This window comes from Eptatretus burgeri, unplaced genomic scaffold, assembly GCF_056783735.1.
Source record: "Eptatretus burgeri isolate ZD-2024b unplaced genomic scaffold, Ebu_testis_v1 Ebu_testis_scaffold_540, whole genome shotgun sequence".
NCBI lineage: Eukaryota > Metazoa > Chordata > Myxini > Myxiniformes > Myxinidae > Eptatretus > Eptatretus burgeri.
Window position 1 is genome coordinate 1 of NW_028222489.1, and position 13,212 is coordinate 13,212.

At 46.6% G+C, this 13,212-nt stretch overlaps 1 long non-coding RNA gene across 1 annotated transcript; it reads right to left on the bottom strand.

Annotated features, from left to right (window-relative positions):
• Positions 1-50: 50 nt before the first annotated feature.
• LOC147007159 (uncharacterized) lies at positions 51-13,180 on the bottom strand. The gene is made up of 3 exons (XR_015054367.1): positions 13,019-13,180; positions 3,522-3,697; positions 51-150 (listed from the first exon to the last, which is right to left on the bottom strand). It is a non-coding gene; the product is annotated as an uncharacterized LOC147007159 (long non-coding RNA).
• Between the last annotated feature and the right edge of the window lie 32 nt (positions 13,181-13,212).

Below are 13,212 nucleotides of genomic sequence, written 5' to 3' on the forward strand. Positions count from 1 at the left end.
TCACCAGCGTCTTCGTCACCAGTGACATAAAAATCATTATCATATCCTTTCTCCATAATTTATTACCTCCACCACCGAAGGTTCAGGACGTGAACACCCAACGGGTCCAACAAGTTTCGGCCGAATCCGTCCACAACTTTTTGAGATATCCTGGACACAAACAAACAGGACAGAAAGGGGAGAAAACATAAATAACCTCCTTCACCTCCTCAGTGGGGAAACTGCGAGTAAATAAATAACAATGACTTCAATGTAGAGTGCTCCCGACTTTGGTCCCTGAAGTGGTGCTTTGTTGGGGTTTGGGTAATTCACGAGGCCTCGCTTGCTTCCTTTCAACTCTCTCTTTTTCATCATATTAGTGCTTCCCTCATGCAGTCTTGATTGGTGGAACTTTTGAAACAGAAATTAAATTAATCATTCTCGGCAGATTACCACCGCCGCCATGTTGGTACACCCGTACCACCGCCATGTTGGTACACCAGTACCACCCCGCCATGTTGGTACAGCCGTACCACCGCCATGTTGGTACACCCGTCAGGGATGCACGTGACGTGGTTATTTGTTGTCATCTTTCCATTTGTTTCTGGTGACATTGTTTGTGGTGACTTCTTGGGAAATTTATCGCTAAAATGTTTTCCTCTCGACTTCACACAACGAAGAAATGCTTTGTGTCGACATCTATCTATAATTCCAGCAATCTCTGTGTGTGACCGCTGTTTCTCGATAACCACTGGTCCGATCTAATTGAAACTTGCCAGATATATTGCTGGGGACCTGAGGATGTGCCTTTTCAAGGTTTGATATGAATCGGACAAGTGCTTCGCAAGTTATGGCCATTTATTTACCAAACCAATGGCAAGACATGTTGTTGCGTGGGCGTGGCCGATGGGGAAGGGAAGCTCAGCCGAGTTCCCCATTACAGGTTACAACGTAAGGGCTTCCGGAGAGTGATGACTTCGTGTTTTCTAATAATTTCTCGATTTCTTATGCGCATTTATAGATAAACACAATGGCCCAAGTTATGATCGTTTTCCTATTAGACGGTGTATAAATTTCGGTAAGATCAGAGTGCTGGTATGCTCCGAAGCAGGAAGTACATTATTTTTTGCACGTTTTTTTTTTCTCCTCTTTCCTCTTCTCTTTGTGTTTTTCCTTGCGATGACATTGGGAAAAGGCAAAATACGTTGGCGCTAATTGAATAATTGGCCATTAAGAATAAATTGCGAATAATCGTAACTGCCAAATGCGAACTTCCGGACAGTGAGGACTTCACTTCTGGAGAGTGACGATTACTGTATTCTTTCTCGATTTCTTTCTTGATTTTCTTAAACCCAATAGCCCAATCCAGTCAGTGACGATTACTGTATTCTTTCTCGATTTTTTTTCTTGATTTATCGACTTACTGTATTCTTTCTTTCTCGATTTCTTTCACGATTTTCTTAAACCCAATACCCCAATCCAGTCAGTGACGATTACTGTATTCTTTCTCGATTTTTTTTTCTTGATTTATCGACTTACTGTATTGTTTCTTTCTCGATTTCTGTACTTTCTCGATTTTATTAAACACAATGCCCCAATCCAATCGTCGTCTACGACAGCGAAGGAACGAAGCTGAGCATTGTGCACGCGCAATGGAATCTGACGAAGCACGAGCTGCTCGCTTGACACGCAACGCAACGCGCATGACAAGGCATCGTGCAGCTCAAACGGATGAAGAACGAACTGCTCGCTTGGCAGACAACACTGAACGCGAGGCAAGGCGTCGTGCAGAAGAAACGGATGAAGAACGAACTGCTCGCTTGGCAGACAACACTGAACGCGAGGCAAGGCGCCGTGCAGAGGAAACGGATGAAGAACGAGCTGCTGGCTTGACACACGACGCTACGTGCGTGACAAGGTGTCGTGCAGCTGAAACGGATGAAGAACGAACTCGCAAACTATTTTTTTTTTAACTATTTTAAAACTAAAACAATTTGAACATGGAATACCTAATGACACTACTTTCAGGTCTCCCACAAATCCTACCCTGTCGCCTCACCGTGGCGTAGGAGTGGCAATGGCCAATGGCAGCGAATGTCATGGCTAGCAAAGACAGGGAGGTAAACTTGATTTTAACTTGCATTTTAAGTAACTCTGTGTATGTAAATATCACAGCAGTTGTTACTTCAATGCAAGCGATAATTTGTGGATTGCATGTGAACATTCCATATGGGCACGCACTACTTCCGGATAGTGATGACTTACTGTATTCTAATAATTTCTCGATTTCTTATGCACATTTACAGATAAACAGAATGCCCCAATCCAGTCGTCGTTTACGAGAGCGAAGGAACGGCTTGTGTGGTTGTTGTTTCTGGCATGCGGTTTGAAAGTTTTTTTTTTTTTGCATGTAGGCCACGCACGTACGGGCACGTGAGAGCGAAGGAACGGCCTGTGTGGTTGTTTCTGGCATGCGGTTTGAAAGTTTTTTGTTTTGTGTGCACCTACGGGCACACACCTATGGGCACGCACTGACGGGCATGCACTAGTTCAGTAAAAATCCTCCAAATGTCGGTGTACTGTGCACGTGCTAATCCTGCACTCGCAACCAATCAGATTACTGGATAGAAAGAGCGTGATCCCATTCCGCATGATTAAACAAGTGACACAACACCTGTGTTTGGATTTGTCACTGCATCAAGGATGGGTTCAGTTACAAAGTTTCTTGAAGAGCGCTCGCGAAGTGTCTTAAGCACTGAAGCAAGCACTCCTTGAGAAACCGTTGATCGGGCACGGCTGGCTTGGCAAGCGCTACCGAGCCGCTTGGTAACTGAACACACAAATCCCTGTTGTGACTGGATTATATAATTTTACTTCGGTTCTGTTCGGAAACACGTGTTTAAATCGACTTGATGCTTTTAAACGTTTGAAAAGCCGGCTATCTGTCCGTGTGGAGCTGTGTTTGTTTAACATCAGTTCCTTCTCATTCATGGGTTCCAGATAATTAATATTTTATACTCTATTGCTCGATGAATAAAATTATTATGATTATTATTATCAAAAATATTAATGAGATCGTGCTGGTAAAGCGAGTTTTCCCAGAGTCGGTGAGCGACGGATGTTTATCTGTTGCTTGGCAACCAAGCATTGTTCGCTCATGTGACGTCACAGTGTCCCTCCCACGCGTGAACTCTCCGTTGTTGTGGGAACGCGAAGACTGTTGCCCGTGATTTGGTGGATCTCCTGGGTTTTCACCTTTGTACCTCGTTTATCACCTCCTCACAGCGATGCCTCCCACCAGATTTTTCCGCTCTTTTGACCGGACAATCCGCCTCGGTCACTACGTTTGTTCTTTCTTTGTGAAAACCGAACAGGTGAGGTAAACTCCGGCGCGGTCCGTTCGGTGACTGGTTCGAATCCAAACCTCGGTTTCAATTCCAAGTCTGTTCTTAAATCGCAAGGACAAAGTAACTTCGTTACCAAGTCTATTGTTATGTAACAAGCCTGCGGTGTTATGATGATGCTTGTGGTGGATTACCCACCATCTTGTCTGCGTTCGATTCCCAGGGGAGAGGATCCGATTTCATCACCATCACCATCATCATCACCATCCTTCTTTCAGGCAAACATTAAGCCGGGAGTCCGGTCTTCTCGCATTTGCTGGTGAACGTTACATACTTCTCGACCACGGACGAACAACTTTGACCGAAACGACAACCTTGAGGAAAAAAAAACACAACTACATAGATAAATAAATGTATAATCGAACGAGTAAATACAACCTGTCGGTTCACTGAGGGAACATTAAGGGGTTGGGGGGGTAAGAAGGGGAGGAGAGGAGAGAGGAGGGAGAGGGAGTGAGGAGTGGTCAGGGATTGAGGATGTGGAAAAAAATCAGCAAACAATGCATAAATATAACATAGAACAAATAAAACATAAAAATGAATTAATTTTTCAGAAGTGTTGTCATGCTTGGGGTTGGATTCATTGCATATTGTTACGAATCTGGAAACCATGCGCACTCAACATTCAGGTAAGTACATGTAAGATAGGTCCCTTTCCTTTTTGTCTTGTGGGAGACTCGAAAACGTGCGTTGTGACGTCTTTAGTTGGGTTATTACATCAGCCATCGACATCCCATCCATCCACCATCCCATCTGCGGACCCAACCAGCCCATCACGCCCCATCCCCACAGACGAACTCCTCTAGTACGACGATTTTCTCAGGGCAGATCCTGTTACTCTCTGCGCGAGCAGGCCACGTGGCCACAAGGAATATCCGGGGCTTCCGAGCAGGGGCCACGGCTCCGCCTCGGAAGGGTGCGGCCTTGGGCCAATGAGGGACGGACAGCGAGATGATTCTCGCCAAGGCCCCGCCCCTTGTGGGAGGAGACATCGCCCCCGAGCAGTGCCAGAAGAGTGGTGGATAAACGGGAGTGGGGTGGACGGAAGATTGTGTGTCGTGTGTCATTGTCGCGAAGAGTTCTGTGGATAGGAGTGGAGTGGACGAAAGGAGCCATGGTTGTTGTTTTGCCCTTGTCGGTGGCTGCACGGAGAAGGCGGTTTTGTCTGCACGTGGACAGATCAGAGTTTGAGTTCCCAAAGAGTCGCCACGAGGGTTCCGGCCCGAACCACGAGCCTGACACGAGCTCCCGGACCATGCCCCTTTGACCATTAGCCACCAGGTGCCGCATTTCCGAGAACGCTTCCCTGGGATGGCAGGTACTCTTTTCCTCTGACCTCCAGCTCGTCTCTCCTCACGGCTGTGAGGGGAACAATAAAATCCTGGTTTCTTTTGTTCTTTGAGTGCGTCTGAGTGTGTTGGGCCTGTCTTTTAAGTAGGAATTGCTGAAGTGTTTGTATTTGCATCATTGTAAATATTCCTTGCTTATCTATTCGCTTTCAGTCTCGCTTCTCTTGTCTTTTATTTTCTGTAAATAAAGTAATTGTTTCAATCTTCCAGTTCGTTTCTGTCCTTTCTATGATTGACCGAGCATGGTTGGAACTTGAGAATGAGTGAAGCCGTTTGGGCCGATAAGTTGTCCGGGTTTGGTAACTTCCGCTCTGTTACGCCGGATCCGAGTCGGTGATAGCGACTCGATTCGGACAAAGTCGGCCGAGGGTGTGGTTTCCCCGGGAGTTGGACGGCGTGAGTACTGAGGTAAATTGGAATCAGACAAGTGGACCCTCCCTCACACCGTCAAAATATTGGTGACCACAGTCCTCTAAGCGACCCGTGAACTTTCGGAGTTGTCCGAGAGTCACAACTTTAATTCCGGGTGTTCTGTGGGAGACGACTCCACTGCTCCACCTCGTGGTCGTTTATCGCCATCGAACCCCGGCCCACAACAATATTGCTTATGGCAGCCTTATTCAAGTGTGGCACCCTGTCCAGTTGAGGTTGAAGGTTCAGAAGATGAAATGGAGGCTGATTCACAGGATTATTTTTGAAGAACTTCATAAAGGAGACTTGAGTGGCTGCCTTCATTTTCTGTTCGAAGACCTCTTTCAAACATTTCAGGACATCATCCATCTCCCAACACACCTTGGAACGACTCATGCAGTCGGGATCATGCTCATCACGAACGACTCACTCAGGATGACGGAGCACGAACCACTCGCTCAAGATAACGGGGAACGAACCACTCGCTTAAGCTGACGGGGCACGAACCACTCGCTCAAGCTGACGGGGCACGAACCACTCGCTCAAGATGACGGGGCACGAACCACTCGCTCAAGATGACGGGACACGAACCACTCGCTCAAGATGACGGGGCACGAACCACTCGCTCAAGATGACAGAGAACAAACCACTCGCTCAAATGACGGAGCATGAACCACCCCAACCCTCCTCACCACATACATATTGTTGTGGTTGACGAAATTCGCAAACCACCATTCAGGTCCCTTAGGTGAGATATCTCTGTAAGTATATGTGTAGTTAGGCCCAAACCCGTTGTTTAGAGGGAATAAATGTCATTCAGGCGGGCTGCGACGCTTTTAGATAGCCGTTTTTCTTTACTATCTTTATTTTGGACCCGCCGCCATTACTACCACCACCAACCACAACGCCGCTTCACAACAACAACCACCAACCACAACGCCGCTTCACAACAACAACCACCAACCACAACGCCGCTTCACAACAACAACAACCAACCACAACGCCGCTTCACAACAGCCACGACCTTTACCGTCACAACTCGCCACCATCGCATCACCGTCATTCCCACGCCACTTGTGGGCGCCGATGCTGGACTCGTGCGGGGCGCGCACCGAGCAGCGTGTTCAGAGACATCACAGACTTTCCGAAGAAAAACGGATCAAAAACGATTCACGCCCACTTCTGTTCCATCCTATCGGAGAGCGTGGGGCGATTTGGCCCCGCCTCCAGGGCGTTGGAGTGAGGTCGCTATATGCAAATTCACGGATCAAAAAGCATTCACGCCCACTTTTCCTCGGTCCAATGGGGAGCCAGTTAGAGAGGTGAAGGGTCGGAGGCAGAGGGTCAAAGATGAAGGAGCGAAGCCACGGGGCTTATATAAACGGCTGCGTTCGTCGGTAAAAAAAAGTTGAGAGTGGTGCGTTGGAACGAGTTGTCGGTGGAGCTGGGAAGAAGAGTCAGAGTTCGGAGGGAGAAGTCAAGAGTGAAGAGTTGGGACGAGCCAAGAGAGGAGACGGAGAGGGCGATTAGACGGAGCTGTGGAGAGGTGGCGGCGGCGAAGGCGGACGAGGGGGTGCTCGCGTCGGTGCCGGGAGCTGCAGAGGGAGAGGCCAGCAACGCGACCGAGGTCGAGGAGGAGACGCTCGTCGCGGGACCCGAGACAGGGTGATATCCTCCTCCCCCCCGAGCATCAACAACCCCCTCCTGTTTCCCCCCGCGCTGAGATAGTGCGACAAGGGGGCCCCTTTCCCACCCCCTACCAGACACTGTCCGCGAGGCCCGCGGAGTTGAGGCGCCACCGCCGCTCCGCGTCTCATCATCAGACGGGTAGGCCCGACACGGTCTCGGCCCCAGGCCCGCCTACCCCCCTCATCCTTGAGGGTGGTTCTTTTCTTTTGCTTTGGGAATATGTGTTGTCGGCGCCGTCTGTGAAGTAAAATTGTATAAGTGTTGCCGTGTGCTCGGTAGTCGGATAGCTCTGCATTGTCTTCTCTTTTATATTTGCTTTTTGTGTAATATTGTGTTTCCCTTTTACATGTGCTTTTGGTGTAATTGTACATGTGTGCTTCCCGTTCCCGCTTCGCTTCGTCTTTTCTTTCGTTGAATCTCCATCTTGCTTCACGTAAAGGGTTGGTCGTGGGCTAAAACGCCCGATAATTAATCGAACCGTCGAGGCCGACGAATAACACCGCTCGGTTATCCCGATAGTACGGAACGGGTCGCTTAAAGTGGCCTGTGTCCGAAATCGACCTGCGGCGAGGTGCGATCGCCCGGTCTACCCTCCGTGTGGGTACTTAGGTAGGTCGAATTTGGCGAGCAACCCTATCCCACGCGGGGGCCGATTGGCACGATCGTGGTGAGACCGAAAGGTCCACCCGTGACTGGTTCCCGGCGTTAGTCCGAGAGGGTCACGACTGGATTGTCCGTCCGGTGGGCGACGTGCCGCGATTCGAGTTACGTGGCCGTTCGCACGCCGGCGGGCGCGAATCCGCAACAATATATATATATATATATATATATATATATATATATATATATATATATATATATATATATATATATATATATATATATATATATATATATATATATATATATATATATATATATATATATATACATATACATATATAAATATACTGTATTTATACACATATGTATAAACCCTCACTGGCGTTGTGGATCACTCTGTTGATACCCGATGCTCCATGAGTGGAGTGTTCATGTGGAAGTATTTCACAAACAGTGAATGAAATGTGACACAAACACTCCAAGGGTTCTACCATCTGACATCACGAGTGGTACACAACACCAGTTAGGGTTTATAGTTAGGCCACAATCACTAAAATTGGATGTTTTTGGATGAAAAACAGTTCAGATCTTCAGTGCAAAACTGATGTCATAGTAGCGATTCCACACTCCAAGGTGACCGCCGCGAGACATGCGTGCCACTCTAAAATGACCAGCACGTCCTGTCCGTTCTATTATTTGTATGTATTTATATGCAAACTCCACTCATGGATCGATACCAGTCTGATTTATGAGATGAAACCCTCGTTAACTCCCACCGCAAACTCTCCTTCCACAATTCCAGTTTTCCCTCCTAATAGTTCCCTTCTCGATCCATCTTGTATACCCATTCCTCCCTACACCCATTATTTGTCCATTTCCTCCTGCCTTGGCCTTCAGCTCAGCTGTTGGTGTCCCCCTCCCTTTGCTATCGGTACCCCCATTCTCTGTCTTCCTCGTATATTCGGGCAGGGTATTCCTCGGATGTCTTCCCATCAGTAGTTGAGCAGGCGAAAGGTGCATGCCTTCCAATGGCGTTGTGCGGTAATCCAGCAAGGCCACGTGCTTGTCCTAACATTTTCTCCAGAGTCGTTTGATGGTTTGTACAGCCCTTTCAACTTCTCCATTTGAACGTGGATACGTGGGACTAGATGTTCTAACACAGATGCCGTGATCTTTGCAGAACTTTTTCAAAAGTTGCGAGTTGTACATTGTCCCATTATCATGCCGTCGAGTCTCTGGTAGACCGTGGCGACTGAACTGTGCTTTCAGTCGCTCAAGCGTTGTGCTGCAGCGTAAATCCTTCACTTCGTCCACTTCGATGAATTTGGAATAATAGTCACCCGTTATCAGGTATGTCTTATCATCAAATTGGAACAGGTCTGTCCCAATTTCACTCCAAGGTAGATCCGGTGTAGGAGTCGGTTTCAGGGGCTCAGCAGGCAAGCAGTTTTGATCGCTTGCACACTTGGAGCAGTTCTGAACAGTTTGCTCAATGTCCGCATTCATGGAGGGCCAGTATAGAACTTCCCCAGCTCGTTGTTTGCACTTGACTATTCCGAGATGCGATTCGTGAATCAGGTTCAGCATGCGTGGTCTCAGAGTAGGTGGTACAACGATTCGCATGCCTTTGTATAGGATGCCATCCATAACGGAAAGTTCACTCCGGGAATCCCAGTATGGTCGAAGATCAAATTATACACCTTGTCTGGCATCTGGCCATCCATCAAGAATCATTGACTGTAATTGACTGAGTTCTAACTCAGTTGCTCTTTGAAGATCAGCATACCTCTCGTCAGAGACAGATAAAAAGTCCAACATTGAAATGTGCTCTAAGTTGTCTATTTCTGAACTAGTATCTGGCAGGTAGGCTCGAGAAAGCATGTCCGGAAGCTGCATATCTTCCCCTTTTCTGTACTGAATATTGAGGTCATACCATTGCAATCTTAAGGCCCGGTCACACCTTGACGTTTTAGCCAGCGATGGCAACGTATTAAAATGTATGTAAAACGCTGGCTGACGTTGAACTTTTGATGTTTTTTTAAGATTCGGACGTATTCATAACGAGTTGGTCGTATGCATAACATATTAGTAATGGACACAGAACGTTTCGTTGTGTTATAGATAACTTATACCAACGAATGCTGAACCTGTTGTCGGCCTACACAACCTATGCCCAACGATAGTCTAACTTCGGCATAGCACGTTGCACGCATCGCCGACGATGTCGTGACGTAGCCTATTAAAAGGCTGATGCACAACGATTCGAATCATAAATGCCGTAGAAATGGAAGTGACAACATCGCGGTCACACCTTGGCGTTCTTGCCAGCGTATGCCGACCTAAGAAAAATGTGTCTAAAACGTTGGGGGCACGTCAAATACGGTATGAGTAAGTTTGGTATACGTGAGTAGAACGCTAAAGTACGCTATCATACGTCGTAGTAAGTAGAGTACGTCAAGAAATTTTAAACATGTTCAAAATTTTACGACGTACTCGGCGTATGACACACGTTCCGCATGCGATGGGGATAAGTTTTACACACGATATGCGGACGCTTACACACGTCCACAAAGGCTACTTATAAGCTACTCATAAGTCGAAACACGTCGCGGTAATGTCTTTTTTACGCGAAACTTATTTCTAAGTTATGTTAGACGTGCTTTGAACCAATTCTTTACGTAGTCCCAACACACATCGACGTATGTAGACGTATTCCAATGACGTCTTCCGGTCGACAAAAAAAAAAAAAAATGAATGTGTTTCTAACTTACAACTGCCATATAAAGACGTGTTCCCAGCGGTTTTGGGAATTGGTATATAAAAATGTTGCTCATAAAAGGGGAACCCAACAGTGTTTTCGAGTTCCTTTTTGAGTCGATGTCCATGTCAGCAGTAACAGTATCAGTATCAGTATCAGTTTGTTCATGTTGGCAGTAGTAGGAGAGTGTGAGGGGGAGGGTGTGGGTTATGATGGATCGTCCTTGCGTCCGCGTGTCCACGGGTAGGTTCATAGGCTGCCACTTAACGATTTAAATGGCTGCATCTCCACTATTGAAAGTAGACGCTTGCGCTCAACAATTGGATTTTTTTTTTTTTACACTCAACGACTTTTAAACGGTACCACTCAGCTATTTTCATTGTTTACAATGAACGATTTAAATTGCTGTCACTCGTCTTTGTTTTTTGACGCTGGCGCTCGGAAATTTTAATCGTTTCTATTGAACGTGCTAAATCGCTCAAACCCCACTATTGAAAGTAGACGCTTGCGCTCAACAATTCGATTTTTTTTACACTCAACGACTTTTAAACGGTGCCACTCTGCTATTTTCATTGTTTACAATGAACGATTTAAATTAGTGTCACTCGCCTTTGTTTTTTGACGCTGGGGTTTGGAAATTTGAAGCGTTTCTTCTGAACGTGTTAAAACGCTCAAACTCGACTATTTTAAATAGACGCTGCCGATGGACAATTGGAATCATAGCCAAGCTCGACATCGAAGTGTGAACATCCTCGTCATGCCGAAGAAAAGTTTGAAGAATGCTGCAAATAAGTGTCCTGGCCGTGGCCGTGGACGCTGACGTAAGGACGATCCATTATACCGACGTCTTTCAGCCTATGAGTAACTTAAAAGTAACGTCTGTCGATGTGTGGCAACGATTGCGTAACGTGCCAACAACACGTTAATCATAGGTTAGAAATTAGTTTCGGGTACGCTAAACATTACCTCGGCGTGTCTCAACTTATGATTAACTTACAAGTAGCATGTGTTGACGTCTGTCAACGATCGCAGACCGTGCATACAACTTGTGGCCAGCGTAGCGGAACGTGTGAGTCATACGCTGGCATACGTCGTGAAATTTCAAGCATGAAAAAATTTGAGGACAACCGAAAAGTACAACGTTTAAAGCCAACGTACAACGACGTATGGCAGTGTTTTTCAGCATGCTCTCAATGTTATCAAAACTTACCCATAACGTATTCAACGTGTGCCAGCGTTTTAGAAAAAAAATTCAAAAATCGGCATACGTTGGCTAAAACGTCAAGGTGTGACCGGGCCTTTAGTAGCATGCTCTGTAGTCTCATTGGAGCAGACAGCAAAGGCTTTTTGGCAATTATTTCCAGAAGTTTGTGGTCATTGTAGATGGTGACTGTTTTCCCAAAGATACAACAATGAAACTTTTTGCAGGCATGGACTATGAAAAGCATCTCCTTCTCCATTTGTGCGTACCGTGTCTCAGTCTCCGTGAGAGCCCTGGAGCTGTTTGCAATGGGGCGGTCCTCCTGGACAAGAACTGCACCAAGTCCACTTCGGCTAGCATCACAGTGAATCTCGACTGGCTTGTTGACATCGAAGTATGCAAGAACAGGCAGATGACAGCAAAGTTCCTTCTGTCTCTCAAATGCTCTGGCTTGAGCCAGTTGCCATTGATAAACAACATCAGATTTCAGCAGTTCTCGGAGTGGAGCAAACTCTTCACTCAACCGAGGGATGAATTTTGACAAATACGTGATGAATCCGACGAAGCGCCTCACTGATTCCTTATCGGTTGGAGCTGGCATACTGCGAACTGCCTCAACTTTTACAGGATCAGGAGATAGTCCATCCTCAGACAGTATATGTCCTACATACTGTACCGACGACTGACGGATTTTACATTTCTGCAGGTTCAACTTATGATTGAAGTTTGTTGCCCGATCGATGACTTGTTTCAGAATTCCATCATGTACTACCACATTTGGACGGGCGATGAGAATGTCATCCATGATCGCGACTGCTCCATCTATGCCTTCAATCATTTGGTTCATAATCCTTTGAAAATTTTTGGGTGCACATTTCAGTCCAAAGGGAAGACGAAGCCACCAATACCTACCGAAAGGTTTATTGAAACATGTCAGATAGGATGATTCCTCATCTAGTTTGATTTGTAGGAATCCTGACTTTGCCTCGAGCACTGAGAACACCTTGGCATGAGGTATATTTGCAACGACTTCCATAACAGTATGCATGGGATGGTGCTCCCTCTTGATGACCTCGTTCAGATGGGATGCATCCAGACAAATTCTCAGTTTATCGTTTCTGAGAGATACCACCAGTGAACTGACCCATTCTGTAGGTTTGTTCACTTTGGCAATGTATCCGTCCGATTCCATCTCCGCAAGTCGGGTTTTAATACGCCGCAAGAGGGAAGCGGGTTGTCGCCGAGAAGCATGTACAACTCCCTTTGCACCAGATTGCAATTTAATTGGATACATGCCTGGCAGAGTTCCTGTGGTTCGCACGAGATCTGGATATTCCTTCAGTTCAGTAAGAACACCACAGGTATCCACTTCCGTTGCAACGGAATCAAGTCTGATGATCAGGCCCAGAGCTTCTGCAATATTACCAGAAATTATGTTTTCTTGTTGGAGAGCATCCACTTCAAATGTTGTGGTGACGAACTTGCCACGATACTGAACAGGAAGATCCACGGCTGCGACGGGTTTTAACTTGTGATTTGAGTAAGTGCACAATGCCTTGGTCGATTAATGGAGTTCACCAGTGTGATCAAGACGCTGGTAATCAGATAGGGTCATTCTTCTCACCTTCAATCCACTCAAAGGTCTTGTATATCTCTCGTCCTTGTTCTCTGATCCAACTTCCAAGCCACCCTGCCTTGTGTTTGTCAGGCAGCCCAGGCAACGGACCGTCAAAAACGAATCCAACGTCGTTTCGGAATCGAACAAATTCCTGACAAAGCGAAGTCGAATCCCAGTCAATAGTTGGGTGTTCAAAGTTC